The sequence below is a fragment of the Parus major genome, chromosome 2, assembly GCF_001522545.3.
Source record: "Parus major isolate Abel chromosome 2, Parus_major1.1, whole genome shotgun sequence".
In the NCBI taxonomy this organism is placed as follows: Eukaryota; Metazoa; Chordata; class Aves; order Passeriformes; family Paridae; genus Parus; species Parus major.
The window spans coordinates 109,146,543-109,174,058 of NC_031769.1; the positions used below are offsets into that span (position 1 = coordinate 109,146,543).

General features: G+C 40.1%; 1 protein-coding gene across 22 annotated transcripts in view; it reads left to right on the top strand.

The window, feature by feature from the left end:
• Positions 1-27,516, top strand: part of DTNA (dystrobrevin alpha) — a 221,150-nt gene that overhangs the window by 93,330 nt on the left and 100,304 nt on the right. The window contains exon 1 of one of the 22 annotated variants that reach the window (XM_015617775.2): positions 5,485-5,599. The exons of the other annotated variants lie outside the window; for them this stretch is intronic. The gene's annotated coding sequence lies outside the window, so the exon portion shown is untranslated. Of the gene's footprint in view, positions 1-5,484; positions 5,600-27,516 lie in introns of those variants that run through there. 22 annotated transcript variants of the gene reach the window in all.

The following is a 27,516-nucleotide window of genomic DNA, read 5'->3' on the forward strand; positions in this document are numbered from 1 at the left end:
AAACTGCTGAAAGAGACCTTGCACTCTTTTAAAAGTGTCTGTCCAGTGTAAAAAAAAGGGCATCTGTGTTGGGCCATGATTGCATGCCAATTGCAGCATGTGTGCCTCCAGCACACACTTTGTACCTAAGCTGCTTGGGCATGGGCCTGAGGTGCTGATGGGTGGTCAGTGGTGGGGGATGAGAGAGCAGGAGGTCTGGGCAGGACCAGCAGCAGCCCCATTGCTTTTGGGTGAGTGGGCAGAGGCCAGTGGCTGGGCTGATTTAGTCCTGATGATTTTCGAGGCAGTTTGAGCTATTGACCTTGCAAAAATATTTTAAAATATAAATGAAGAAATGTGTTTCATATCAAACCATCTCTGCAGGAGTGTAGAAGAAACCGTGGTGGTAGGGAACCTAATTGCCAGTTTATTTGTGGATACTTTTTTTAAACGTATCCTTTTGAGAACCATTAGAAAAAAGCTGTTTTATCAAACTGTTCCCTGCCCCCTTGTGTTTGCATGTTTGCTCTGTTGCTTTGGAAGTGCTTGAGCTGTTGCTCTGCTGTGGAGTTGTAGTCCAGTCTTCAAACATTTGTTTGTCCCCAGTGTTACAGTGCTGGTTCATACGGCATCCCTGGCCTTGTATTCAGTGCCATAGTAACCATTCACTGGAAGGGCAGCAGGACAAGACAAGGAGCATGTCAAGCACCTCACAGAGAGAGAAAAAATGCAAAGCCTGAGTGACAAAGTCTTGACACGGATGGCAAATATTTGACAATGTTTTGTGGTGAGTTCTCCCCATGAAGGAGAAGTACAGAAATAATTCAGAATAGTGAGCAAAAATTCCGAGTGGCCCACCAGCAGTTAACAAGGGGATTGCACAGACCAGTCCCATGTTGGAAATAATATGCTGTTTGTAGCAGCATGGGGAGCAGAGGTCAAACCTTCCAGTTCCTAGGCTGCTCACAGGCACTCTTGGGGAAAAGGTAGGAATGATGAAAAATAGGCTGGAAATTATGTATATGCTCCTTGCTTGCTTGCTTACTTCCTCTCATTTACTTTTCCCTTGCCCATATATCTGGATTTTCTCAGTTGTTCAGCAGTCCTGTAGGAGGTTTCTTGCACGTATCCGTGGAGGTGTGTGCAGGCAGGGTTGCTGCGCTTGCTATCTGCCAAGGTAGGGTTCCTCATTCAGCTTGGTGTGGCAGCGTACCTGGGTGGCACACCTGTCTTCCCAGCCACCCCAGGGATCCATTGCTGGTAGGCAAAAAAAAAGTGATGCTGAGCCCAGGCTTCAAAGAGTTTTTGTTCATTCTGACCTATTTTGCTTAAAGTGCTTTCTTTTGCATTCTGAGTTTAATCTCAACCAGAGGCACACACTGTGCGAGAAATACTACTCATCAAGTAATCGAAATAGTTTTTTGGGACACTGTGGGTTCTTGCACCGTAAGGCTTGAGTGTTTGTTTGGCTGCCAGTGGCATGCACTGCCAGTTACCAGAGAGTTGGATCCTCAGGGAGAAGGGAATAGGGGGAAGGAGGAGCTGTAAAGACTTTAGTTGTCACAACTGTTTTCAGCTATTACGAGATAAGGGCCCAGTTTTATAACACAAACTCCTCCTGCCTTCCGTGTAAGGTCTCTCCCGTGCCAATCCAGGGCTGCTCTCTCCTGTCTCCTCTCTCTGCCTTCCCAGCATTGCTGGAACAAAATAGTTGCAGTGCTGTGAAGTGGTTCAGCCACAGAGAGGATTCTGTGCTGTATTTCCACCACTCTGGCCTGAGGCATTTTAGTATGAGAAGGGCATCCGGGTCAGCTTGAGCGCAGATGGGCTTGTTAGCACTGGTGCAGCTACAGCCGTGCCCTCTGGCTGCCCCTGCCTTCCCATGCAGTGCCTTGCTTGGGGCTTGGAGGCTCTGCAAAGCCATGCTGGATCCATGCTGTTGGGGCTTGCAGGACCCAGATCCCTGAGGAGCACCTGGTGGTGATGTCCAGCTGAACGTGAGATTTGCCTGCATCCAGCATGGCAGGCTGTGAGCCAGAGCTGGCACAGCATCTTGTTCATGGCTCTCAGGAGCCAACTGGGTGCCCTTGTGCTGTGCCCAGCAGTTCTGCTGAGACACAGAGGCTGGCTCAGCCAGGATGCATCTTGGATCGATGGGACTTAATGGTCCTACCTCCTTGTGTAGGCAATGAAATGAGGAAAAAATGGGCATTGGTCTCTGTATAAAGGAAGCCTAAAACTCTAATCACCTCTCACTCAGAATCTGGCAGCAAACAGACCCAACCACAGGTTGTTTGTTTTTAGTATCTTGCCATCTCCTGGGTTTGCAGCCCAACCTTCAGCCCTTTGGGCAGCACTAGGGCAGCCTTTTCTGCCTGTGGACCCAAGCAGCTGCCTGGTGCCTGGGCAGGGGTGCTGTGAAGGAAGTCATGCTGTCTGTCAGGCAAGTGGGGCAGAAAAGTTATGATTCCCTGTGCCATTTCCTGATAGGCTTTGGAAGTGCTGGAGCAGTGCCATTACTCCATCCCTTGTGCTCACACTGCCTTTTAAAGGTAAAGTCAAGTCTGGGCAGCTGCTGCAGGCTGAGTTCATCCAGAGGGAGTCAGCACTTGCAGGAGCCAGGCTTTACCTTTATTTTGTATGGCTCAAGTATTGTGGGAAAGGATCAGTTATGCTAAGGTAATAGGAACAGAGCCCTCTAGAAGGTTCAGTAAAATTGCTTATGAGAAAATATTTTGATGGAAAAATAGCCATTAATCTTAGAAGCGCACATGTGCTTGATGTCATGTCAGGCAGCCCCTGACCAACAGGTGTTTAAAGAAAGGCAGAGTAACCTTCCTCTGAGTACATTTGACATTGGCCCCTTCTCCTGTTGCATTTCCCAGGTAGTTATTAACTGACTGTTCCAGAACAGTAAGCACGCAGTGATGCTTCAAGCCCTGCCCAACCCTTTCCGAACAAAAGTAACTGCCATCTGGAAGCTGGTTTCCACCTTTCTTAGCACATTCCAAGTGCCTACCTGTGTTAAAAAAAAACAAAAACAAAACCTGAAGAGTTCAGGGCTGTCTTCCATTACTGACAGGCACAATTTCTAAAACTGTCTGGATTTTGCTGCAGGTCCCCTGAAGTTTTTTTACAAATCCATGGGATGAAGGAGAGCTGGGTTTGGGGAGAACACAGCAGGAAAGATAAAGACTGTGAAAGCGTGAAATCATGAGTGACACGGGAAGCTGCTTTTGGCCTTGGGACATCCGAGCAGACATAAATTATTGAAATTATGGCTCTGCTAATCTATCTGTTGTCAGCCCTGCTATAAATAGTGAGCAGGTGCTGTAAGAGTGCAAGTCCTGTTGAGTGGGAAAGCCCTCTGGTCATGGGGTGGGGGGGACTTCTTCTGGGGCTCCAGCCTGCAGCTTCAGCTACCTGACCTGGATCATTTGTTGGTTCAAAGTCAGGGATATTGCTCTTCAGAAGCCTGTGTTAATTTCTTTTCTAACAGGTGATGTTGTTAAGTAGTCCATTAGATTCTCTCAGTAGGTTTTCTTTGTCACTTTTTTGCATCTATTCAGAGTCTGAGCCCCTAACAGTACTCAAGACAGACTGTAATATTTACAGATATGCATGGAACGTTTGCTTGCCTTTCAGCATTTGGGGCTTTTTCGCAATTGTTTGTGGGTAAAGTACTTAACACAGAGTTGCAAACAACTATGTAGCATTTGAAACTCAAACACATTGTACAACTTCAGGATGTGCTTTATGGCCTATCTGTTCTGATCATCAACATCAGGGGCAGAAAATTCATTGTGTATTAAAAAGATGTTGGCATTAAGTAACTGTAGAAATTACTGTGAGGAGAATCCTCTTGCACCATGTGTTTTGACCCTGTAATCCAGAGTGCCAGACAGAATTTTAAATGTGAATCAATAGGTAAATACCTATTTCAAGGCAAAGTAAGGTGACTCTTCCAGGAGCCTGCATTGCTGTTTTCCATCTTCAGAGGTCTCTTAGAACAGCTGCTACTTTGAGCATCTTCAAAACTGGAGATCTGTGAACTCCAAAGCCAGCTTTTGCTGACAGATGCAACAAGATGCAGATTCCACAAACAGCTTTGGCAAGTCTTGTATGAAAACAGGGTAAAAATACTATGAATTAACTTGGATAGAGTTTGACTCTACTTATAAAGCAGTAAAATAGAATGAATTAGTAATTAAGATTTTATTTTTATTTTGGACTCTCTAACAGAGTGGGTTGAGGTCCATGATAAATATCTGTAGCTGTTTTTTCTACATCTTCCATTACATTCAGATGAATAGAAAACTAAACAGAAAAGTTAACTTATTGATCATGTAGTTGCTGGACTACATTCTGGGGCAATAGTATCTCTCACACCTTGAACAGGCTTTTAATCCTGAAAATGAGAAGCAGTCAGTCCTAGTCAAAATGCCTAGCATGTTTTGGGGAAGGCAGGTTCCTGGGAAAACCTCATTAGGACCACTTCAGAAAAGCAAGACCCAGTTCATATGGCAGGTATCAGCTTGCTGCAACTTCAGTCCATGCTCTTCCAGAAGCTTTCTGCAGGTGAAAGGCTTGGCTACGTTACATGTTCTATCCTTTGCTGAAACTGCTGGAGGAAGAATATGGCCCTGCTTTCCTGGAAGAATTTGTCCTCCGAGACTCAGTTACAAGACTGGGACCTCAGTGTGGTAATTCATGTATTCTAGTACACTTCCCAAGGCAAACTTTGAATGGTATTACTAAGGTGTCTCAGTAGTGCAAGAATACATTTGAAGCTGTAAAGCATCAATGTTTAACTCAAAAGGTTCTGCCATGGTTAGTCCTCATCTTAATCTAGTGAGGCAATATTAATAATGATTATTTAGCATTTTCCAGATAAATTAATTTCTGTTTCCACAGGCAAAAAATTTTGTTAAAGTTGTTTTCCAGACCACAATAGTGGAAGTGCATGGTTGTTTTGTTTCTGAAGGTGTAAATCTGGTGTTCGTCACCTGTACTGGCTCTGTATTTGTATGACCTGTATTACCAGTGAATTTCTGACTGCTGAGCATGATTTTGTGATTTCAGTTCCTGTGTAGATAAGAACCTAAATTTTTAAACCAGTGAATGGCAGGAGCAGAAAAAATAATGATTATCTGCTTAAGAGGTGTTGATTTCGTACTACTGACTCATTTGTTTTCTTAAAAATAAACCCCAAGTTGTCCCCCAAAGCAAAACCTATAGTTTAATTGTGTCTCTCTTTTTAGACTTTGCCATTACTTAGCTCTCATAGGTGACATGAGCCTATCTGGGTTAGATTTGCTGCACAAGAAAACAACCCTGACTTTTACCGGGTGGGTGGACAGGAAAAAAACCCAACTTTTTGTCAGTCTTTTGTGTTGCAGCAGCTGGATTCATTGCTGCTATAGCAACACACCACATGATGAGGTGTATTAGATTGCTCTGCGCAGAACACGAGGGGGAAAAGGAACACAGCTCCTTGCTGAAGGTAAAGGTTGCACTGGAGTTTCTGCTGGAGAGCTGGGGAAGGTCAAATGCTCCAGATCCCAGCACATGTGCACAGAGGAAGGTAGAGGCGTGTGGAGGTGTTAAACTGCAGAACCAGGTAAGGTACAGCTGCATTGATTAACCTGAGATGTTAACCCTCCTCGTGTGGCAGCTCAACTTCCCAGAGACTTTTCTCTTAGCTTTTCCAAGTGTTGTTTTTTTTCTTTTTTTAAAGCTGCTTTGCTAATTCTGACAATGTGAAAACATTGACAACGGTTGGAACTGTTTAAGAGACACTTCTACTGCAGAGAGACCAGTCCTACAGATTAGGAGGTGATTGTCCTAAAATCAGTGCAAAAACTATATGTAGGGGGTTTTGTTTTTTCAGTTTCACTTGAAGATGTTGAACAAGTTTTGGTTTTGTTACTGTCTGCACAGCGGTTCAGAACATCTCTGTTGTCAGTCAGAATTCAGGGCATTATCTACTTAGTGATTTTTATTATCAGTTCTTTTTAATGATCTTCTCTCTTTAGCATTTATTAACATTTCTTCCTCTCTCCCTCCCAGTCTGCTTCATCAGGTTGCCTGACTCTTCTTGGAAATGAATTTTCATGTCATTTACTCCTTCAGGTTTTATGCTGCCTCCTTAAGTCTAGCAGTGTTGTTAATGCAGTTAAACAAACTTCAGTGCACCTGTAAGGACATGAAAGTAGAAACAGTGCCACAGGTTATTGTGGTTTTTACCCTGTTAACCATTCATCCACAGAGGTAAAGAGAAATAATTAATGTCAGACATGAACTTAAATGTTTATTCAGACCCATGTCAAACTCAAAAAGCTACTTACTCCCCCATGTTCCTTATGCACCTTTTTTTTTTTTTTTTTTTTTCTTTTACCCATCACTAGGTTAAATGTGACAGGCTTTCAAGTGGCATCCATTAGGTGGAGGAAGACAACAATACTTTAGAGGGGGAAAAACTGAGGGACCAAAACAGTAGTGGAGAAGATGGAGAGCCTTCCTGAAAATCAAGTTAGATGGTTTAGTACTTTTCCTGCTTCTCATGAAGGGTTTCCAACATTTTGAATGTTTCCTGTTATCTACAACTTAGAACATATTTCTTTCTTAGGACCTACCACCTCTTGAACATTGTGCAGCATATCAAGGGTGCTGAAATGTGCAGTATTCCTCCACTGCCATAAGTAAAAGATTCCAAGCAACCTCTTCAGTTGTTCAGAGGGCTCATTGCTACTGTTGGCAGACTGTGGAAACTGAGGGATGGTGTGAAGGCCAAGCCTTCCCCTCACTCACCCCTTCTAGTGGCAAGAGGTGACAGTCTGAGTTAGGGTATAACTGAGCCAAGTCTGAGTGGTGGGCAGCTTTTCCACAGCACTGAGCAAGTGTGCTTTGTGGGGACTGCACGGTCACAGCTCAGGTTTGAGTGAGGCTCCCCTGGCTGTAATGAAGTGACACGGTTGAAGAAGGAAGCAGCCACTCTGTCTCTCAGCTCACAGGATAGAATTTGTGAAATAAAAGACTATATAAATGTGCAGTCCAGTAATGATCCCTGATCCCTGAATGAGACAGGTGTGCAAGAAGTTGAGGGGGGATTCTTGAAAATGAGGATTCAGAAAGAGTAGAAGTCTTTGAAGGGGAAGATTAGCTGTACAAGGGAAAACTCAAATGAAGTAGGACAGTCAGAAGCTCTGATTCCACCACTTGGAGCACAGCAAGGGAGTCCAGATCAAATTATTTAAGCAATCAAAGGAGCTTAGTCTGTCTAGATTTGAGGACCTTGTTTGATTGGGTGAATGAGGAACCTGATTCAAACACCCAAGAGCTCTTTCTCTAACACAGCCCATCCCAAGTGGCCCAAAGTATAAGGCAGCAGGGATGCAAGTGATTCATAGCATAGTACCACTTACACATGATCTAATTGACTGTCACAGAGATGCACTAGGAGTGAGTTTGTTCAGGAAATTAAAAAATTAAGAAATGTAGATAAAAGGAAACTGAGCACCTTCTTACTGGGTACTACCCCTCTCATTTTGTATTTGGAATCACAGATGTGATAGTTTATCATATAGAAGGGAGAAAAGGAAGTGAGAGTCTTAGTTAAAGTCTTCATTATTACACCAAACCAGCAAAACAACATTGAAAAGTGTCCAGCTAATCATCTTTGCTAGACTAGAAAAAGGTAAGAGATTATGGAAATATGGGTATGGAAAATTACATTCTCAGTGAAGCCTCGTGAACAGAAGGAATATGAGAACTGTCAGTAAAAGGTAGTTTTCTTCTCCAAATAGTATTCCATTGTATGTTTGTTTGTTTTCTAGGACCATATTAGACTATACAAATGTTCTCAAAGATTATGAACCTGGTCATAATTTGGTGAATAGTGTGTTTTCAAATACCACATTTTATTCTTTATGAGATCTGTGACTACATATGAACCTTACCCCTTGGACTTTTGTTCCTATTACTTTCTACTGTCTCATTAACCCCACTGAATCTTTTCTAAAACCTTCAAAATAAATAATCTCATTGCTAGGTGAAACCTCTGAAAGGTGCAATAAAATAAACAGTAATTCTTTAGTTTATGGGTGTCTCTTGTATGTGAAACAGCTAAGAAAGTCATGGAAGACTGCTAAAATGCACTACTGTGCCATGAGGATAAATTTACTGCACAGTTTTGCAATTCAGATTTTATTCAGCATTAAAACAGTAACTCATTAATAATGTCAACAGATTTGCAAGGGAGATCTCATCTGCCCACTCCTACAGATTAAATCACACAATTTATTGATATGATAATCTTTTTACTAGATTTAGATTTGTGGAAAACAGCAAAAATACCAAACTGACTTGACTGCTAAGAAAAAAATTAATCCATTGAACTGACATGACTGTGTCCGCCTCTGAGAAGAAAGAAATCTGGACTCTTGATCAGTAGGAATCAAAACAGACACAAAATCCTAAGGCTATGTGATATGATGTGTATATGCCTTGTATGCAAATAGTAACGTAGGCAAAATTCCAATATGGAACAACTTGCAGCAACTAATTGATATAGGAATATGTGCACCAGTAGGAGCGGGCCAGTTCCTCACTCAGCCATCAGATGGCTGAGATATTTTTCTAGTGATAAATACATACATGGATGATTACAGTAGCAGATGCTAACTCTAGGAGCTTGGGCTCCATATCCAAATGTTCATCTGGCTCAATCAAAATGAACAAAAGCATTTCCAAAGGGAGGGCTAGTATCTCCAGGGCCAAGTGAGCATTGGCAGCAGTCCAGAGTGTCTTCTTCACGTGCAGGAACTGCTCTCAAGAACAGTTATTTCCAAAAGGTCCACCCACTTAAAGTATTCCACATGGAAAATTAAAGAAAATGTTCTCTTTGGGAGAAGTCTTGCTGTGAAATCATCCTGGGAGAACTTGATTCAGTTCTTCATAGAGCACAAGAGCTTGTGGCATCAGGATGTTCATATCAGATGTCTGTAGGGCTGGTTTCAACTTTATTCAGCTGTAAGTGTGTGCTGAAACAAGTCAAACATTCAAAACAGGACTGCTGTAGCCACTGAGCAAGGAAAGGAGGCTTGTCTGTTAGTGCCTCAAGGACAGATGTAAAGCTGCCATTTAGCCACATTTGTCTGTGGTCAGACTTCCTGTAATTTTTCCTTTGAGGAGCTTGCTTTCAATATTGCCAAATCCCAAGTGCTCACAGATCACGAGTCTATGCTACAGAATAGTCATGAGATGCTAGAGCTCCCCTGCTTTCAGCCTTGCTTCATGTTGTTTTCTGCAGCTGTGAACCATGGACAGCTTCTTTGTTCTTTTGCAGAGCAAAAGAGTCTGTTCAGCCCCCTGCTTCCAGTAGTAGGATCTCCTAAGGAAAAAATGCCAAATGCTGTGACACCCTGAAAAGAAAATTCTCTTATCCTGATGGAGCAGTAGAGGTACAGCTGAAAGAAAAGCTTTTTAAGATGGGCATATAGCACAAAGACCCTAAAACTTAGAGATGCATTTGGGAATATGTGCAAATGACCAAATGATTATTTTCAGTAGTGAATTAACTTCCTATGAAAGAAGAAAATCAGCTCCTTTAAACAGAAGCTCAGGGCCTCTGGTGGCTCTTAAAGATGTTAGGTCTTTGAGCTGAAAGGGAGTATAGCTTCTTCCAGCAGATTTGTCACCTGATAAACCTGTGCTGGGATAGTCTGTACCTCTGAACATCAAAGACTAAAGCTCCTATCCAGATGCTGAGCTAAGGAAAAGCTCTTTTCTGTAATTCTACCACCTCCTCCATCAACTTTAGGCTATAGTAATTAATCTATGACAAGACTCCTCTCCCCCTGCCTGTCTCAAGCAGCCCATGTGTCATATACTTGCTTTTTATAATATATATTTTTTTGTGTGTGAATATGCACAAATGCACACACAGACACACCTAAAGTAATTCATGTCTGTCATTAGACACAAATTATTGGTTGAATTACTTTGTTTTTCATGATTTCCAGAAAAGAAAAATGACTAATGGAAAGATGAAATGTCATGAGCTCTTTTATTAAAGATAAGTGACCTAAGAAGTGCTGTCAGAGTGGGTGAAGGAGAGTAAAACAAGTGCTAACTGCAAGTCTCCCCTTCTTTTTGCTAGGCAGGTAGTCTGTTAATGGTGTCAAATTGTTCTTAGGAGATGCTGAAGCAGCTCTGGTTTCTTCTGGGGCCATCCACCCCAGCCTCACTGAGAGCTGCAGCTGAGCACTGGACTGAAAGCAGCTGGATTTGCAGGACTGAGAGGCACTCTGCCACCCACCCACCTACTAACTGTAATTAGGAATGTTCTTTCTCACACATTTATGTCACAAGGTGAGGACTAAAAGCCTGTTAGCTGTCTCTAGTTAGGGGTATTTTTGTGTGGAGTGCTTCTTGGAATGGAAAGAGGCAGATTAGACTTTCAAGCACCCTTTGACAACAGCACTGAAGCTGAGGGTGCACTGAGGAATGCTAATACTGGAAAACTGGGAACATCTTGACTGTTAATTCTGCTGAAGTTAGCAGAGCAAAGCAGAAAAAAAGAGTGGAGGGGTTTTTTTCATTTTCCTAACCCCTAGGCTTCATAAATGCATCACCCTTCTTTATTGTCAATTTGCTCAGAAAATCATTGCTGACATCTCACCTAAGGATTTATTATCATTCTAGTCAGGCTATCTTTCACTTATATTTAAGATTTCTTGGATTTTTACCAGCCTTAAATTATATTGAAAGTAGGCAGATGAACATTTAAATTAAAAGGTTAATGGAAACGGAAATATTGCACTGGCACAGTTAATTTGTTTCAGTTTAAATGTTTATTCATATTCAATATTCCATCATTTAATTGAATATTTACAGAACTAAGACAAAAAAAAGTTGTGCATCTATTTCCACAGACACATAAGTAAATGTACTTGTATTCAAAAGGTAAATACCCACTAATAACCCTCAAAAACAGTAGTCTGTAAGAGCGTATTTCCAAAATAAGGAACGTTCTTCTGTAGCTAAACACCAATTATTTTATGATTTCTTATCAGTCACCAGTTTCTTTTACAGTTCTTTAAGATTTATGAGCACAATGAAGTCCTCAAAGGTGTCAAGAAAAAGAACTTAGATTGTACAAATGCTTGGGGCTGGAAACACTGGTAAGATCCTCTACCTAACAGGAGACAATCATATGATTCTCTTGTCTTCTTTGTGGACCGTTTGAGAATGATCAAGATCCTCATCAGGAAGAGTTGTTAGAGAAATCTGTCTGCTTTTTCTTTTCTCTAATTGAAAAGGGGTCAGGAACTGCAGGAAAGGGAAAGGGTGATCCTTTCCAGATTTCTTGGAAGAAACCATATTTCAGTTAGTTGGCTCTCTGAGGGTGGCTAATTTAATAGCACGGTCAAACTGTATTCCTAATCTGGGGGGCAAATTTAACAGCAATAGTAACACCGAAATTTAACTGGTCAAACTTCATCTGTATGAATACAAATGTGGTTTTTAGACATAACAAGTACTGCAATAATTTCCAAATTAAGGAGTAACACATGTTATTTGGAGTATGTTTAACATATATAAACATGAAAAACTGCTTTAATTGGATTATTTCAAAGAAGTTTATGTTTGAAAACATCTAAGCTTTAATAAAAATGGTATTGTGTGATTCCCTACTCAAAGCAACATTACGGCACTAAATAGCAACACAAATGGATTTTCCCCCCCTCCACTAATAGAGTATTTTAAATTCTACTTCATCCCCTGTATTAGTTTCCTGAGAGGATTTCCATCATCAGGCTTTAGGGAATACACTTAAGCACTGAGGTCTTGAAACTATGGTAATTTTTAATCTGTGGCAAGTATCCAGTTAGACCTCATTGGCTTTATGGCGTTCAAACTTCTCTTCACATCTTGGTAGGTAATTTTCACCTTACAGCATTTGTCCCAGTTATACAGGTGGATGTACTGGGATTATACCAAAAGCACCAGTTTGTGACCTGTGGGAAAGGGACTTTCACCTCAATACATGGTTTTGTGAGTTTACACATCTTAGCAGCTCTGCAGGATGGAAGACATTGGTAGTCTTGGGCAATGATGTGGATGCAAAGGGGAGGATATGCCTCTTGTTTCACTGGAAGTGTGGCCATAGCGATCTTCAAAGAATATTATCCTACCCTGTAGCTAACTGCATCAGTCCTGAACGTCTTAAATGTGCTGCTTCCTGTGGCTTGAGAAACAAAGCCTAGTCCTTTGGCCTCGAAGCAAAAGAGTTACTGTTTGATTATGATGATACCCTACTAGCCATTTGTTGTTTCCTGAGCAGTGCACACACAGCTCCCGTCCAGCAGCCATCCAGCAGGTGCCCAAATACTTCTCTGGTGCACTGCTTCAAACTGATGTGTTGTCCATCAGCAGGCTGACTGAAAATACCTGTTCTTGTTTTATTCCGTAAGCCTGCTGTGTTTGTTCCCTGTTAGAAATGTAACTGTTGACCTCTGAAAACTCTGTATGCAAATGTACAATTCACTGTTTTCTGTGGGCTTTGAAAATACTTGCAAATGTGAAGGGCACTGATAGGAACCCCTCAGCTCCCAGGCTGCACATTCTCTGTATTTCCCTTCTCCTTTGGTATCTCCACTGCCTTCCCTCGTCTGCATTGTCACTCCCTTCTCTCTCATATTATTTCTGAAGTACCCTTAAGTGCTTTTGTGCTGGAGACTTGGAAATCCCTTCCCTAACTGCCAGGATAATGTGTTACAGAGCAGTGGTGCTCTCTTCACCTTGAACACTTTACAATGATCTCTGGAAAGGAGAATCTGTGGGTGCATGACAGAGGGGGACAATGGGAGATTGTGAGCACAGAGACAGGGCACTGCCTGCTTGTGAAAGAGGAAACCTTGTCTTACAGCTGGACCATATGTAAGGCTATGAAACCAGCTCCTGACATGCCTTCATTTTCGTGTTGTTGCTGCACCTCAGTGCTGAGTCTTCTTTATAGACTGAATTTATTACAGTGAACCATGACTAGAAAATAAACGGAGTATGTTTTAAGGTAGCCATTAGTAGGGTTTGTTTTTTTCCTCCAAGTTAGTAATATAAAAGTCTGTAAATTGCATAAATAACCTGAAAGACTAAAAGCAGAATTAAATAATTATTTATTTGGGGTCAGTTTTGTTTTTTAAGAGCCTAAGTGTAATTATTCTAATGGTTTTAAAGCAAACAGCTGGCTGCAACAGGAAACGTTGTGCCATCAAACCATCAAGCACACCCAGTTGGGTGAAGCAGTGAGGCAGATTCCCTTGAGCTGGAGTATCACCAGCTCAGGCTTGCAGTAGTTCTGGGAGGTTTCAGGCCTGGAGGATCTTGCTTGCAGGAGAGACTGTAACTCCACACATGTGGACTGTGTATGGATAACAGTGAAGAATTTTCTTTGCAGGGCTTTTTTTCCTGCCCGCTCTCTGCTATCTCTCAGTTAAACAAGGGACTCAGCATATTTAACTGAGCTGCATGGAGAGAGAGATGTGATTTTAAGCTACTGAAATTGTATGAGTCCTTTTTTTGTAAGGCAAAAACCTATCATGTAGGTGCAGAAATAACTCTCGCAGTTCAGAAATACATTTTGAATAGCAGAACATCCCAGGCCCTTAAGTTTTGGGTGAAGTACAAAGAAATCCTTCCAGAAAGTGAATTCAGAATGTAGCCAGGCCATTTTGTTCCCATTTGTCTTTCTAAAGCCGAGGAAATAAAACGGGTTTTTTTCAGCAGTCCACCAGTGCAATTAGTTCAGAAAATTTTCTTTGCTTTGGGGTTTGACTTGGCAGTGTAGAGAACAGCTACAGATCTGAAAATAGCGAGACAAGGAGCAGAAAGGGCTTTTTCTCTCTTTTACTAAGTTCATATGACTATATTTTGAATTCTAACCAAAATCAGGATAATAAAAAGTTGAAATAGCATAAGGACAACATTGCAATGATGTCCCCAGTTTGTAAAAAAAAAAAAAAAAAAAGTAGTATATTTTCTGTTTAGCTGAAATGCCCTCCTGCTGTCCATAAACCTAAAGTGTAAATTGTAATTTCTAACAGAAATAAAATACTCTACATGGTGTGTTTTAAATTGAGCGCTACCACATGAGAGAATATGTCTTCATAATCATCTTTTTGATCTTGAATTAACTGTTAAGCTAGGGCATTTATATTATGCAGTTGTACCTTCTGGAAGGGGATAGTAAAAATCTGAAGCCCCATTCTGGTTTCTGAAACTGATCTTTTAGGGAAGTAATACCAGGGCTTTAAGTACATTCTGCCTGGGAAGATGCTAATCCATTTTCCCTTCCACTACAGGTGATCAGATGCAAATAGAAGGGTCCCATTGATATGCTGGAGGCAGAACAGGCCATGACTGGTCCATAAAAACACCTGCAGGCCAAGAGGAAGAGTTTTAGTTGTTATGCCCACATTTTAAAATAACCTCCCCTTCCCTTCTTTGATTTATTGCATAAGGATAGAGAATATTTTAAACCTTTCTCTTCTGGAAGTGTCCCATGCAAACTCTGTGTCTTTTCCTCCTCTTTTTTCTATATTCACTGTTTGCTTGTTACACTTTTCATGTCAAAATTCTGGACAGCTAAGGGATAGATTACTTTCATTGGAATCAGGGACAGAAATTTTACCTCAAGATCATTAGGTTACTTCCCTATCTTTGTAAAAGCAGCATTATTTTAAATAAGTTATTTTAAATCCAAAGTTATTAAAGTGGATAATGATGTGGGGGAAAAAATGAGCTAATTAAATGGTCTACTCAGTCTCCATTAGTGACTGTTTCACATGTGCCACTCCTGGATGATGCTGTTGTTTGTGACAAAAGCCACTTTTTTCATTGAGAACCTCACAGTGACTAAAGAGCAGAAGTGATTGTTGATCCTCACACTGCCGTCATTCATCTCTTATCAGTTGTTATTTCTGGTGTTGCTGTTCTTTTGTCTTGGCTTCCCCTTGATTTTGAATCTGATCACATTACAGTTTAACCTTGCAGCATTCTAATTTTAACACTGCAACACTACAAAATAAACAAACATAGAGACGAGACTGTTTTCAAAGGATAGTGTTTATTTTCATTGCCCAGCTTGATCTTTTGGGATAGAATGAGAACTCTTCTGTGAAAGTGGACATCTAATGGACATCTTACTATATATCCAGAAATAGAAGTATCCTGAATCATAGGTTACTTTTGAAAACACAAGATCTAATGGCTAAAATTAAACATAGGTAAATTCCTGGCAAAATTGACTTCATTGTCATTGAAGTAATTGCAAGCCTTTTCATTGATTTAAGTGGAACTGAGATTAAACTCTGTATTTCAAGAGAAGATTTTTTTTTCTCTTGCAGACATATACACCCTTTCTATTCTGTTTTTTTTGCTCTAAATGTACCATGCTGTAGAAGAGCCACTCTGAAGTTCATGACCTATAGGAAAGCTGGCATGCCAGCAGTGGAGAAGCATCAGTCAGTGAAGGCCAAGCATGGCTGCAGACATCACCCAGTGCCTTTTGTCCACAGACAAGAGGGTATTTCACTTGGCAGGGCTGCAGAAAAAACTCCAGGTAGATTTCAAGAGGCTTTGGTGGCCACTATTAAGGGGAGAGATTTTAGACATCTTTACTGGGGCTTTGAGTTCTGCAGAAGACATTTTCTGTAAGATGTTGTGCAGGCTGCATTTGAGAAAGGATATTGTTGTAGCAGCTTTTGTTGGATATCAGCTCAAGGGAGTAAGTCTACAGCAAGCTAAACGATAGCAATACTCAAAGTAAATGGCTTCTGACTTTTAGAAGTGTTTGTTTCTATGGAGAGATGTTAATTTTGCCCTTTGTCTCAGTGACAGAAATTAGAGGAGCAGTGTTACATCTGCCTTGTCCCAGGTGTTGATGCTGAGGGAGATTACCTGGGGGCCTGCAAGGAAGACAGCAAGTACTATTGCATTTTACAGTGGGTATCTTCAAGGGAGAAGCAGGATGCCATGCTTTCAAAATAAAATTCAGTGTTCGTTCCAGACAAGAGAAAGTCACCAGAATATTTTGCTCCAGGACTCATGGTAACTACCTAGAAGCCATCAAATGCAAATCCAAGTGCCTGCTCTTCCATCATTCAGGCAGCTTTGTCTCAGCTTCTGAAGAAGCCTAAACCCTTTCCTTTAAAAGATGAATGTTTACTTTCCCATACAATTACCTACGTGGAATGTAAGAGGATTGTTTACAGAGGAAAACAAACAAACAAACAAAAAACAAGGAAAAAAAAATTTATTTTTTAAAGTCATCCTGTAAAAAGGCTGAAAAGTATACCTTAAGGCCCCTTTCATTCCAAATCTGTACTTTTTGCCCATAAATATCAGCATAAATTGATGCATATATTGGAGTTTGTGTTTGATGCTTGGTGACTTTAGGAGCAATTAAAATACCTTTGTACCAGGCCAGAGATGGTCCAGATGCTGTGTTTTGCCTGGAAGGACTGAAAATGTGTATAGCAATCTTTTTCATGCATAGAAGTAGAGAAGAAAAAATTATACTGAGTAGGTATTGCCTCTGGGAAGCTTAAAAAGTTTAATTTTATATGGTTTTCTATCCCATAAACATTCAGGTGTTAACTTACTTTGCAGTCAATGTTTGTAACATGGGGAAACAAATATAAAATGAACATTTTCTTTATCCTGATGTAACAAAATCTGTGCAGATGTGACCACTGTTTGTTTGGTGTGCATGAGGAGAATGGGAACATCTTTTTCTTAGACATTTGAGAGAGTAGTGTATTCACTGTTTTTCTAATCCGTTGCCATGTCAAGGACTGAGCAGTCAGGACTAAGATTACGTGATGTGTCATTTTGATCCTAGCAAATACAATATTCTAGTTGGATACAGTGCCAGTGTTTTAAAAATGTTTGTGCCTGGCTTTTCTGTTTTCAGAGGTGAACAGAAAGCATTCAGATGTGAAGCACTGGATTTGGTGCTCAATATTCTTCCTCTTCTTAGTAGCTCACATAAAACTGTTCCGGTATCTGAATTTTTGGCAGTGTTCAAGAATTCACTTATGTCACAAACTGTTGCTGACAGATTTAGCAAATTCCAGGGCCTCAAAAATGTTGATTCTCCAACTCTTTTAAGTACATTAGTTTATATTTTTTTATGTGTATGTATTTTCACAGTTTTATAAATATATAGTCTTAAAAACATGCAATCTTTTTGATGTTTTCTAATGTCCCTCTTAAGAGAGTGACACTATTTCAGTCAGAACAATTTGAGCAGAACACTCTGAAATGATCTGATGAGTTTTAGTTATTTGTGTCTTAACCTTGAGTATGTTTCTTACATACCTAACATGATTATCAAAAAAGGAGGATCTTGGATGAAACTAAAGTGTGAGGGGATCCTGTTATTGTTTCTCTCCCCCCATTATTTTGACCTTATTAATGTTGCCAGGTTATTTATAGCTACGTGATTGCTATCCTAAAACCTTTGCATGCTGATGGACTCTATCAGAAACTGTGTTTTTGAGAGAATTCCAGGGCTTCTGCTACATAGAAAAGGATCAGCCTCCAGGCTTCTCATGGACCCTTTGGGGCTTCTGCTCTGGGCAGCCCTGCTGGTGTAGCAAGCTCATAGGACTGACTGCAAATACTACCTACAGAAGTGCTACCCTGTAATGCTCTTCTGTCTCTCCCAAATCTCTGTGATGCTGTGCATTAGAGGGTACAGCATTAAACAATGAGGATGATAGTGGGGGACGACTGGCAGTTGATATGAACAAACCTCCTGGCGTTGGAGACTGCCATTGGAAATCCTTTCAGTGCTCCTCCTCAGCTGGAGAATGAAGATGTATATGCAGGGGAATCCCAAAGGCCTTTGCCAAATATTTCAAGACTGCAGCAAAAGTGTTTGTGCTCTCTAACTGCTTTGAAAGTAGGATCGAGTGGCAAAATGGTAAATAAAAAATAAAGTAAAATTGTATGCAACTGGGAAAAATCTGCCTCTCTGACTCTTTCAAGTCCCCTTTTCTATTCATTTGTGTTGTAAAACACAATTTCATAGGATTAAAACCAAGCCTGCAGCTAAATATTTACCCAATGGATTTTGTTAAATCTGTTGCAGTGCCTCTGGAAATTAATTCACACCTCTAATTCCTAAGTACCCTTTGCCTCTGGGCATCTGTAGTGAAATGCAGGTATTAGAAGAGCTGAAATCAGTTGAGATAACTGATAACCTGAGTCAATAAGCAATGGATTGAGAAAACAGAATGATCTTTTGTCTCTCTGGGGTTTGGAAATGGAAATTTTTGAGCCGGAAAGTGTTTATTTCAGGTAAAGCTTGAAAAGGCCTGTTGTCAGCCTTCCTGCGTCAGTTAAATACCAGCTAATTTAGTCCAAAAATATTGCCCACTCACACTACTTCTAGTAGCAGGTGAAGAACACCTGAGAAGGCACTTGTGCCAAAAGACTTTGCCAGCCCCTTTTTCTAAGGGAGGGGCAGCTTCCCAGCAACTCTAACACTGGTCACAGTCAGCTTGTGTCTCCAATGAATTTCACTTTTCTATCGGGAGTTATTGTCATCTCAGTCCCAAGTGATGGGGGTGTTTGTCAGTTCTTCTGTATTTTTCATGTGTCAGCCTTTGGCATCTCTTGAACACAAGGGAGATCTGAGCCCAGTGCCCAAAATCCAGCTGCATGGTTTGCTCGCTTTCTTTGCTCTCTGTGTAACACTCACAGGACTAAGGCAAGAAGCAAAGTGGGTAAGATGTCACTGAGCACTCTGCTGTTGGGCATCACAACCCCAAGATCTAATACAGGGAAACTCTGAGAAATCACAAGTCAGTAGAGGCAAATGGATGCTTTGGGAGAGAAGGGACAAAACAAAGATAATAGTGAAGGCAGAAAGAGCAATGGGGGAGTAGGATGTGGCTGCTGAAATAGTCTATTTTGAACATTCTATGTTTAAGAAACTAAATTATGAAATATGTAGGAGGAAAAAAACATATCCACAAGTGAGGAATGCAAGATGAGCCTCTGCTGATAAAAACTCTACTACATGTTGTTTTATACCATTGAGATTCTCATCCAGAAATACATGTGGAGTCTCCTTTTCACCTCATTGAAAAGAGCATTGGGCATGCAATATATGTTTCAAAAGATTTACTGGGATAGTTTTAAAAGCCACAGGCTGTAGGGCATTCACCATATCTCTTGAGAGGCTGTCTACAACCTCATACATCTTTCACTTCAGAGTTCCCCTGTTGAGAGCAGACATTTTCTGTGTTTAAATATTATTCCTGTTATTCCTAATTAAACCCTGTATATCACACCTTATAATTCTCTCCCCAACATGAACAGCAGATAGCTGTTTTATTCCCAGCTCATCAGCATTTAACAAAACTGTATAGATTTGATGTTACTTCCTTCTCAGAAATCAGACTCTCCAGCCTCAGTCCTCTTGAGTGTTTTCCCATCTCTCCGCCTCTTTCTTTGCACTCTGTCAATGGCTCCCAGACAACTTGGTGCCTAAACTAGAATGTAATAGTTGAGTGTAGTTGAACCAGAGCCAAACAGAAGGAGAAGGTCTCTTGCTTCCTACTCTGATGTGATGCATTTGATAAGGCAAACCAAAAATACACTGCTGCTTTCTTGCCAGAGTACCCAGAAGAATATTAGACATGGTCTCAGAATTAAGCAAATGACACCTGAGGTGCGAATGTACTTATTCTTGTTTGCAAATATCATTAACCAGCTTAGCTCAAATCTGCTTATTACCAACTCAAATGCTTTCAATTTAGATACCTCTGAACCAATTTAAGGATTGTTTCCACTTATCAGCAGAATCAAATTGGACATGGTTTTGCCCGGGCAGTGGTGTGGCACTTGTAACTCACGTGGATTAGAAACTTAGAGCCAGTTTCTGTTGCTCTCTGGAGTAGGCTGGTGGCCACTCCAACAGCAGTGGTTTGGCACGTGGCTGGAGCATCACTCAGGAGAGCTGGCTGCTGGCTCAGAGAATGGGTGGTTGTGCATGAGTCCTCTCAGGGTGGAGGGGGCTGTAATTGCCCAGGAAAATTGACACTGTGGCAGTGAATTCAAGACCGTTTTTCTTGTCAAAATCCAGGCCTGTAGCTGGTACTGCTCTCTGCAAGAATTCATATAATGATCTAGCTTTTGTGGCCTAGTTGAATTGCCCCTGCAGCAGCAACAAGCACCCGGCCATTGGGCTGCTGTGGTACGTGGCTGTGTGTGGTCAGTGCTTCATACTGAAAGCATCTGTAAAGTGTTTCATCTGCTCAGAACCAGTACATTTCACATAAAAATTGGCTGTAACAGTTTGCATTGGTATTCTCTGTCCAAGGTTATATTGTGTCTTGCAAGCTGCTAGAGGCCTTAGTGCCCCATGCTTTTCTGTAGGATCTTTGTGCCTTCACATTGACCATCCCTTCCTCTTCTCCTGCCAGCTGTGAGGCCTTCTCAGGGTTGATGTCTGATGAGTGTTGTTGACAGGTCTTTGTGAAATAACTCCTCAAGTGTGGTCGATCTTGGGAATGGCACCTTTACAGCTCATAGTTCAGTGATTGAGTTTCTCTCTGGAGTGTTCGAGTGTTTGAGGTGTTCTCCTAGAACTGCTGTGTTGTGTTAGGAGGAAGATGAGATCTTTTCAAAGGAAGGGGGTGTTGAAAAATTAGTTTGAGGACATTTAATCTTTGGGTGAAGGTAACATACAGTGCTGTGTGATGGTGTCTTGCCTGTTTTGGCACCTCTTATTTCCTGTTGTTAACGATACAAATATCATCTTTCCACAGAAGTTGATGCATTGTGTGCCTTGTAGAGCAATGCTTCAAGTGTAGGAGTGTGTCTTCTGTCTTGACTACCCTTAGATGAGTGTTTCTAAGAAGTAATCTACTTCATTTTACATGAAGCAAAATCTTTAAACAATCATTTGGGGATTTCAAAGCACATCAGGAATCTTTGCAGCCGTAAGTGCTAGCCTGCTTAGATGTGCTTCCTCTGGGCTTTCATGTGCTCCCCTTGGCTTTCTTCACGTTCCCTTCTTGTCATGGGAGAGGTAAATTCAGGGCACTGAAATTTCTCTAGACAAGAGTCTGCTTACAAGACCATTTCTAGTAGCTGAAATGTTTATGCAGCATTAGAGGGATTTTTATAATCTGAATGTTCTTTTTGCAATATAATTAATACTGTTTTATTAAAATTTTCCTCTCAACCACGTACAACGCTAACTTGAGTTTGGCAAGGTCCTACCAATGTTAGAGGTAATGTTCATTATCTGAGAGGAGAGACCCAAAAGAGTGAATCACGTGTAGCACCCTGTTTCTGTTGTGTCCATTTACAAACATCATCAGCTATTATCTTGGAATTTAATATTTCAAGCATTAGCTTTCTGTTCTGGCTTAGTATATAAGACTATTTGCTCCATAATTATATTTTATTTCATTTTCTTCTGTATGCTATTGTAATAATGATATTGCCTAATAAAATAATGTCAGATTTTAATTAGGTTAAAAGTAATTTGTTATATTAGGTTTTTTATTTGAGAAAATAAAGTAGCTCATAGTGCGTATCAAGCTGCCTATATTTTTTTGCTTGCATATGCTTTAATTTCCTATCATCCTTTACCTGTTGAAATAAAGATGGGGTTTTTCCTTGAATTGTTTAAAGTTGTTACAGCTCTCCACAGCCTTAAGTCTAACATGTTGATGTTCTGGAGATGACATAAGTTGCCTAACTTGCTATTTATTAAAAGGATAGTTTTGCAGAAATTTCTGCTCCAAGTTAATAGCTGCACCTTTTTAATCACTGAAATAAATTAGCTAGACTAATGTGAAAGGGTATGATAATAGTGTATGAGAGTACTCCAGCAAAGTGAGGCTTAAATTTGCTGAAGGCAAAGACAGAATACATTTGCATCAAAGACAGTTTAGGAAAAGAAAAGCTTGCTAACCTTTGTTGTGGGATACCTTAGGAATAACCAGTGATGTAGCAACTGGCATAAAGTGTAGTTCTCTTTGTAATTTACTTATATAAGAGTGTCATGAATAGCATCTCAACACACATCCAAATAATGAAGAGAAAGATTGAAGGGGTGAAAGATTCTTCTGTTTCTTAATGCCCTTCTCCTTAATTCTTTAATTCCTTTTGCTTTCAAAGTGACCTCAGTACTCTGTAAACTTCCACATCACATGCAGAGGAGCTGTGTTCTCTGTTACGTGACTAAAGCTTGTCTTTGTTGGGGAGATACTGACTCCTCCTTGAGATGCCGCCTCCAAGTACATTCCCTTTTATATAACTTACTGGTTTTAGGCTGCCCTTTTTGGTTAGACTTTTATTAAGAACTAATAGAAAACCTTTGAGTCCAGTTCAGCAGCCCATTCCTCTTTGGCTAAGTAGAGTAATCACAATAGAATTCAATCATATGCATATGCTTTGGGTTCAGCGTCTGTGTAAAGGTTTTGCAGGATAAGGACAAATTAAAGAAAGCTTTTGTTGAACTGGAGCCCATCTTTGCATTTCTATGTATTCATCATTAGGAGACTCAGAAATTTTTGTATTTACCTGTAATTTCTTGTAATTTAAGTTTTATACAAATTTAGACGTCTCATTGCTTTTCTTTTCCTGCTGATTCTTCTGTTGTCACATGGTACTGCCAGCCTACCTGTTCTGTTTCTGCTGTGTTTAATGACTGTATTGCTGTATTGCTTGTGTGGTTATTCATGGGTATGCAGGCAGGCAGTTGAGCAACAGGAATGTACAGACCCTGATCTGAGTCATTCTGACTTGGGGAGAGTTAGTATCTTAACTGAGTTTCTTGAGGATTGAACTTTTTTATAGCTAAGGTTGCCTAGTGAAATCATTGTAACAATGCACGTGAAACTTCTTTTAACTCCACAAAATTAGAGACATAGAGGTGTGACCTTTAATGAGATCTGGTACTTGAAAACAGAATTAAAGTTGACACGTTGACATTGCTTTCAAAGCATCATCATTTGAATGCAGCCACCAAAACAATCCAGTTTCCCTCTTAGCCGAGTCATCAGGCCACTCACAGAAGGGTTATGGCCAGGTAAAAAAGATAAAATCTTGCATTTCCTTATGCCCTGACAGCAGCTAATTGCTAAAAATGCCTTCTTCAGATATTAATTAGATCAGCCTGGAGGCTGCTCCTACTTGCTTTAAGGATGTGATTTTTCTCTGTGTGAGATTCATACAGACTCAGTAATCAAAGCTTTCTTTGTCTCAGAAGGTATATACTTAACCCAGATATGTTTCTGAATGCCTTAATTCCTATCCTAGTACCATTCTTCTGTCCTAGTGCATGCTCTCACTGAGTTTCAAGACAGATTGACAGCTACCACTATGAAAGAGTATATGTGAACAATTTCATCAGTGCCTCATCGTTCTTTCATTTGTAATTTACTTTCTACCTTTCTGGCAGATAGATCTGGAGAGACTTGAAATTCCATGGGATTGTTTTTAAAGATCTTTTTTTAGCTGTGCTGTTTAGATACAGTTCAGACTTTCTTTTCTATAAATCTGTTTGTTGTAGCATTTCAGAAAATTGAAAAGTGAAAAAAACCCAAAGGTATCTGTTTCAGGGATAAAGATAAAAAAGCTTAATAATTCTTGGTTGTCAGTTGTATTATGGAAAACTTCCTAGCTGTTAAGATTTTTTTTTTCAACTTCTCTCAATCAGTGACTATTGCATTAATTTTTTGGGTGCCAAAAGTTTTCATCAGGTAAGTAGCAGTTCTATTAACTATTTTGTTTGACCACTCACAGTACTTACTTTTAGTGAGATTTTCCTAGTACATGTGAAGGATCTCAATAATTTCAACTGCCTAGGAATGCATTTTCTCCTGCAGCTAGCATTTGGTTTATTTAGATGGTTTTTTAATTGTGAGGACATGAAAGTACCTACTGTCCTACAGCAAATAATCATCAAATCTGTATTTACAAAAACGGACAACTTGTATTATTAAAATTGGCAGAAGCCAAGAAATGCGTCCTAACACAATTGTATCACTGATAGCTTACTCTCAAATGAATTTGTGTTTAATTATGGCAGCACAAGAAGAACTGAAAGATCCCTTTGACTAAGTAGGAGTTTAATTATATTTGAAATCCTGCAACCTCCTTTTTGCCTCTACAATGGCAAATAGAAAGAGGACCAGACTACCAATGTATCAGATTATCAATTAAATGCTTCTTGTGATAAGGTCCTTATAATTTTTTATCCACTGATTTTCATTACAGTTTTCTCTGTGAATTATGCTGTCTCTAACCAACTGAAAGAAGTAGAACTGCATATTTGAGTGTTCAAAGGTCATCCATTCTTTATTGTTTTTGGCTTTTAGAAAAATAGTTTAAAAAAAAAAATATTTTGAAGGAAAAGCTACAATGTCAGTGAAAAGCAGCTCCAAAATGAGTTAATGGGAAAACTCCACAAAAATATTCATATATCAGACAAATCAGATTTGGTATTGGTATATCATAAGCTTTAGCGTCTGAGTTCTGGGGGCTTCTTCTTTTCCTGGAATGTGTTTTGAGTAACAAAAAAGAAATGACTATTAGTGGAGGTTATTTCCAACTACCCCTTAGTTGAACTAAGGCTCTGAAGGGTCGTATATATAAGGAAATTGACATTTCTTTATTGTTTTAAAATATTTAATAAAATTTAGACAAAATACAACTTCTTAATTGCATTTTAATAGAACTTTGAAATGATGCATTTAAATCTATAGCAGTTAGCTGGAACCAACCCCTAATGTTTATGAGAAGTGATGCCAGTGAAGCCCTGTAGAAAAAATTTTTGGAGGTGACCAAAAGTATTTTATTGGATAATCTTTTGCCCTTAAAAGATGAAAACTATTTGAAGATTAAAAATATTTGAAGCACTGCACATTAGCTTTCTTTCCATATTTCATCCAGTAGTTTCTTGTAGTATCAAGAAGACTGACTCAAAAAGAGCATGGCTAGAAAAATTTTTCTAAGCAATGCCTGTAAGACAGTTTTTAAAGTTTCACATGTATATTTTAAGCGTCAAGTAGTCATTTTCTTATATGTCTTTCATGTCTGGACTAGTAAGATTCTTTAAGAGAAGTTCATATTTTCTGTCTCAGAATTATGCTGCCTTTTTTTTTTCTTTTTTTTTGTTAATCCCTTTACACTTGTTTTTCAGACCTGAGAGATAAGGTTTGCATAGCATTCGAACTTCCTTGAAGACTGTGCGTTATGGAAATGAGTTGCAGTGGGTGCATTATTAAGTATTTTTGAGTTTCCTACTAAGGATACAAAACTCCCAAAAGGGGAGCTGATGAAAAGTATGTTGGAAAATTCTTTCTTAAAAACAAAAACACATTTCACTGAAGGAATAAATCAAGAGAGAATTTCAGTTTCTTTGGTGGTATTAAAATTGAAAAAAACGACAAAAATGAGAAGAATCAGACTTGCTGAGACTCATGTTGGAGATGAACTTAGCAGTAGCTTTTGTTTTCTTTCTTCACTGTAAAAATCTCATCTAGATAGAATACAAGCACACTTTGTAAGCTCAATGCAATTATATCTAGCCTCAGGAAAGAGCATTGACCAATTTTATTACAGTGCCAATGATTAGTCCTGGAATGTAAAGCTGAGAGAGGCCTATTAGGGACTTGCTTCATTAGAACATGTGGAACAAGACATTCATAAGGCACTAATAAATCCATTAAGGGGAAGAGGGCTCTGAAATAGCCCTTCAGGATTTTTATTATTATCTACAAGCATTGCTGAGGTTGGTGATGTCAGAAATAAGGTTTTAGCCAGCACTCGCTGTCCCTTTTAACTCACTGTTCTCCAGTCCAAGTTCACTTTGAAGTAAGTAGCCATAACTGTTCCAATTAGCAGAGCAGAATCTGCCTAACACAGCTGAATTTGGAAAAAACAGGAGAAAACAAAAGATCGGTGGAAAACCTCATCTCTCACATTGCCACGAATCCTGCATGAACAGAATCCTAGATGTTGACTACAGCTTTTAAGTTCCTCATAAAGTCACTGTTAGATAGACCCTAGCAGGCTCTTTCATTTCCATAATTCTCAATTTCTGATGCTGGTAAATCCTGAAAAGAAACAGCAGCTTGTTATGTATGGAAAGCATTTAGATAAAACTGTATGAAGCAATGGCAGACAAGAAGCCTCTGCTTCTGAAAAATGGTACTGCTGTCTGCTCAAAGCTGGGTTTAAATATTGACCACCTGCATAGGAAATAGCATCAGATTTGTCAACAGCATAAAAAGTAGCCACTGAGAAACCAGAACATTTCTCTGCATCTTAATGCTTCTAATTCCCAGAGATACCATCCAGATACCATACTAGAGAATTTCTGTTGTTTCATGGAAGTAAAAATTATTTCTATATCAGGAGTTTGAGATTTCCTTATTAGGAAAATACAGACTGCTCAGGTAAAGGATGCTTGATATTTTCTACCAAGTAGTGGTACTCTTTCCAAAGGTGATTTCGAGATACATACTGTTGGGTTTACCAGTCCTGTGGTGCAAAACTTCCAGCTATTTGGGTCCCAAAATGCTCCCAAGAGTTTCAGGGCACCAGCACGCCAGCTGGACTAGACTGAGGCAGAGAGGTGTTTCCTATGCACCTGCTTCAACAGAAAAGCAACTTTTATCCAGCCTGAAAGACTGTCAGAAGTGTTACTGTACAGGATTGGGAGCCTCTTTTTTCAAACGCCCGGCTGCATCACAACCATCACGTGCAACTTGAATACATTTGTCATGCCAGAATTAATCATTTTCAGTGGGCAGTTTTCCTCACTGGCATGTATCCTGCCTCCCTGGGGCACTTCATCTGTCACAGAAAAATGGGATGGGGATTTGTGGAAGTGCTAGTGGGGCTACTGGTCAGACCCATCAAACTGTGTGTGCACATGTCAGGTCAGGAATTTTTCGGTCTCCTGGGACGTGCGTGGGGCTTTCCAGAGGGGAGTGCCTTCTCCAGGCATGTAGGCAACTGCTTCTTTTGATGGTGTGGTGATTTAGCCCCAGCTGTAAACAAAGTCACATGCAATTCTTGCTTATTCCACCATCAGCCCCACCTGCAGTGGTAGGTAGAATCAGGGTAAAAAAAGTAAAACTTGTGAATTGAGATACAAACAATAATTGAAACAAAGCAAAATATAATTATAATACTAGTACTAATAATACTACTACTACTACTACTAATAATAGTGAGACCAAGAGAGGTAATAATAACAAGACACAGAGAGAGATACAACCCAAGGTGATGCCCAAAGCAGTGGGTCACCACCCACTGACTGAAGCCCAGCCCATCTCTGAGCAGCTATTGGCACTTCCTGGCCAACTGTCTCCAGTTTATGTAGTGGGCAAGATGCTCTGTGGTATGGAATATCCCTTTGGCCAGTTTGGGTCAGCCATGCTCCTTCCAGCCATTTGTGCACCTGCTCACTGGGAGCAGAGCCTGGGAAACTGAAAA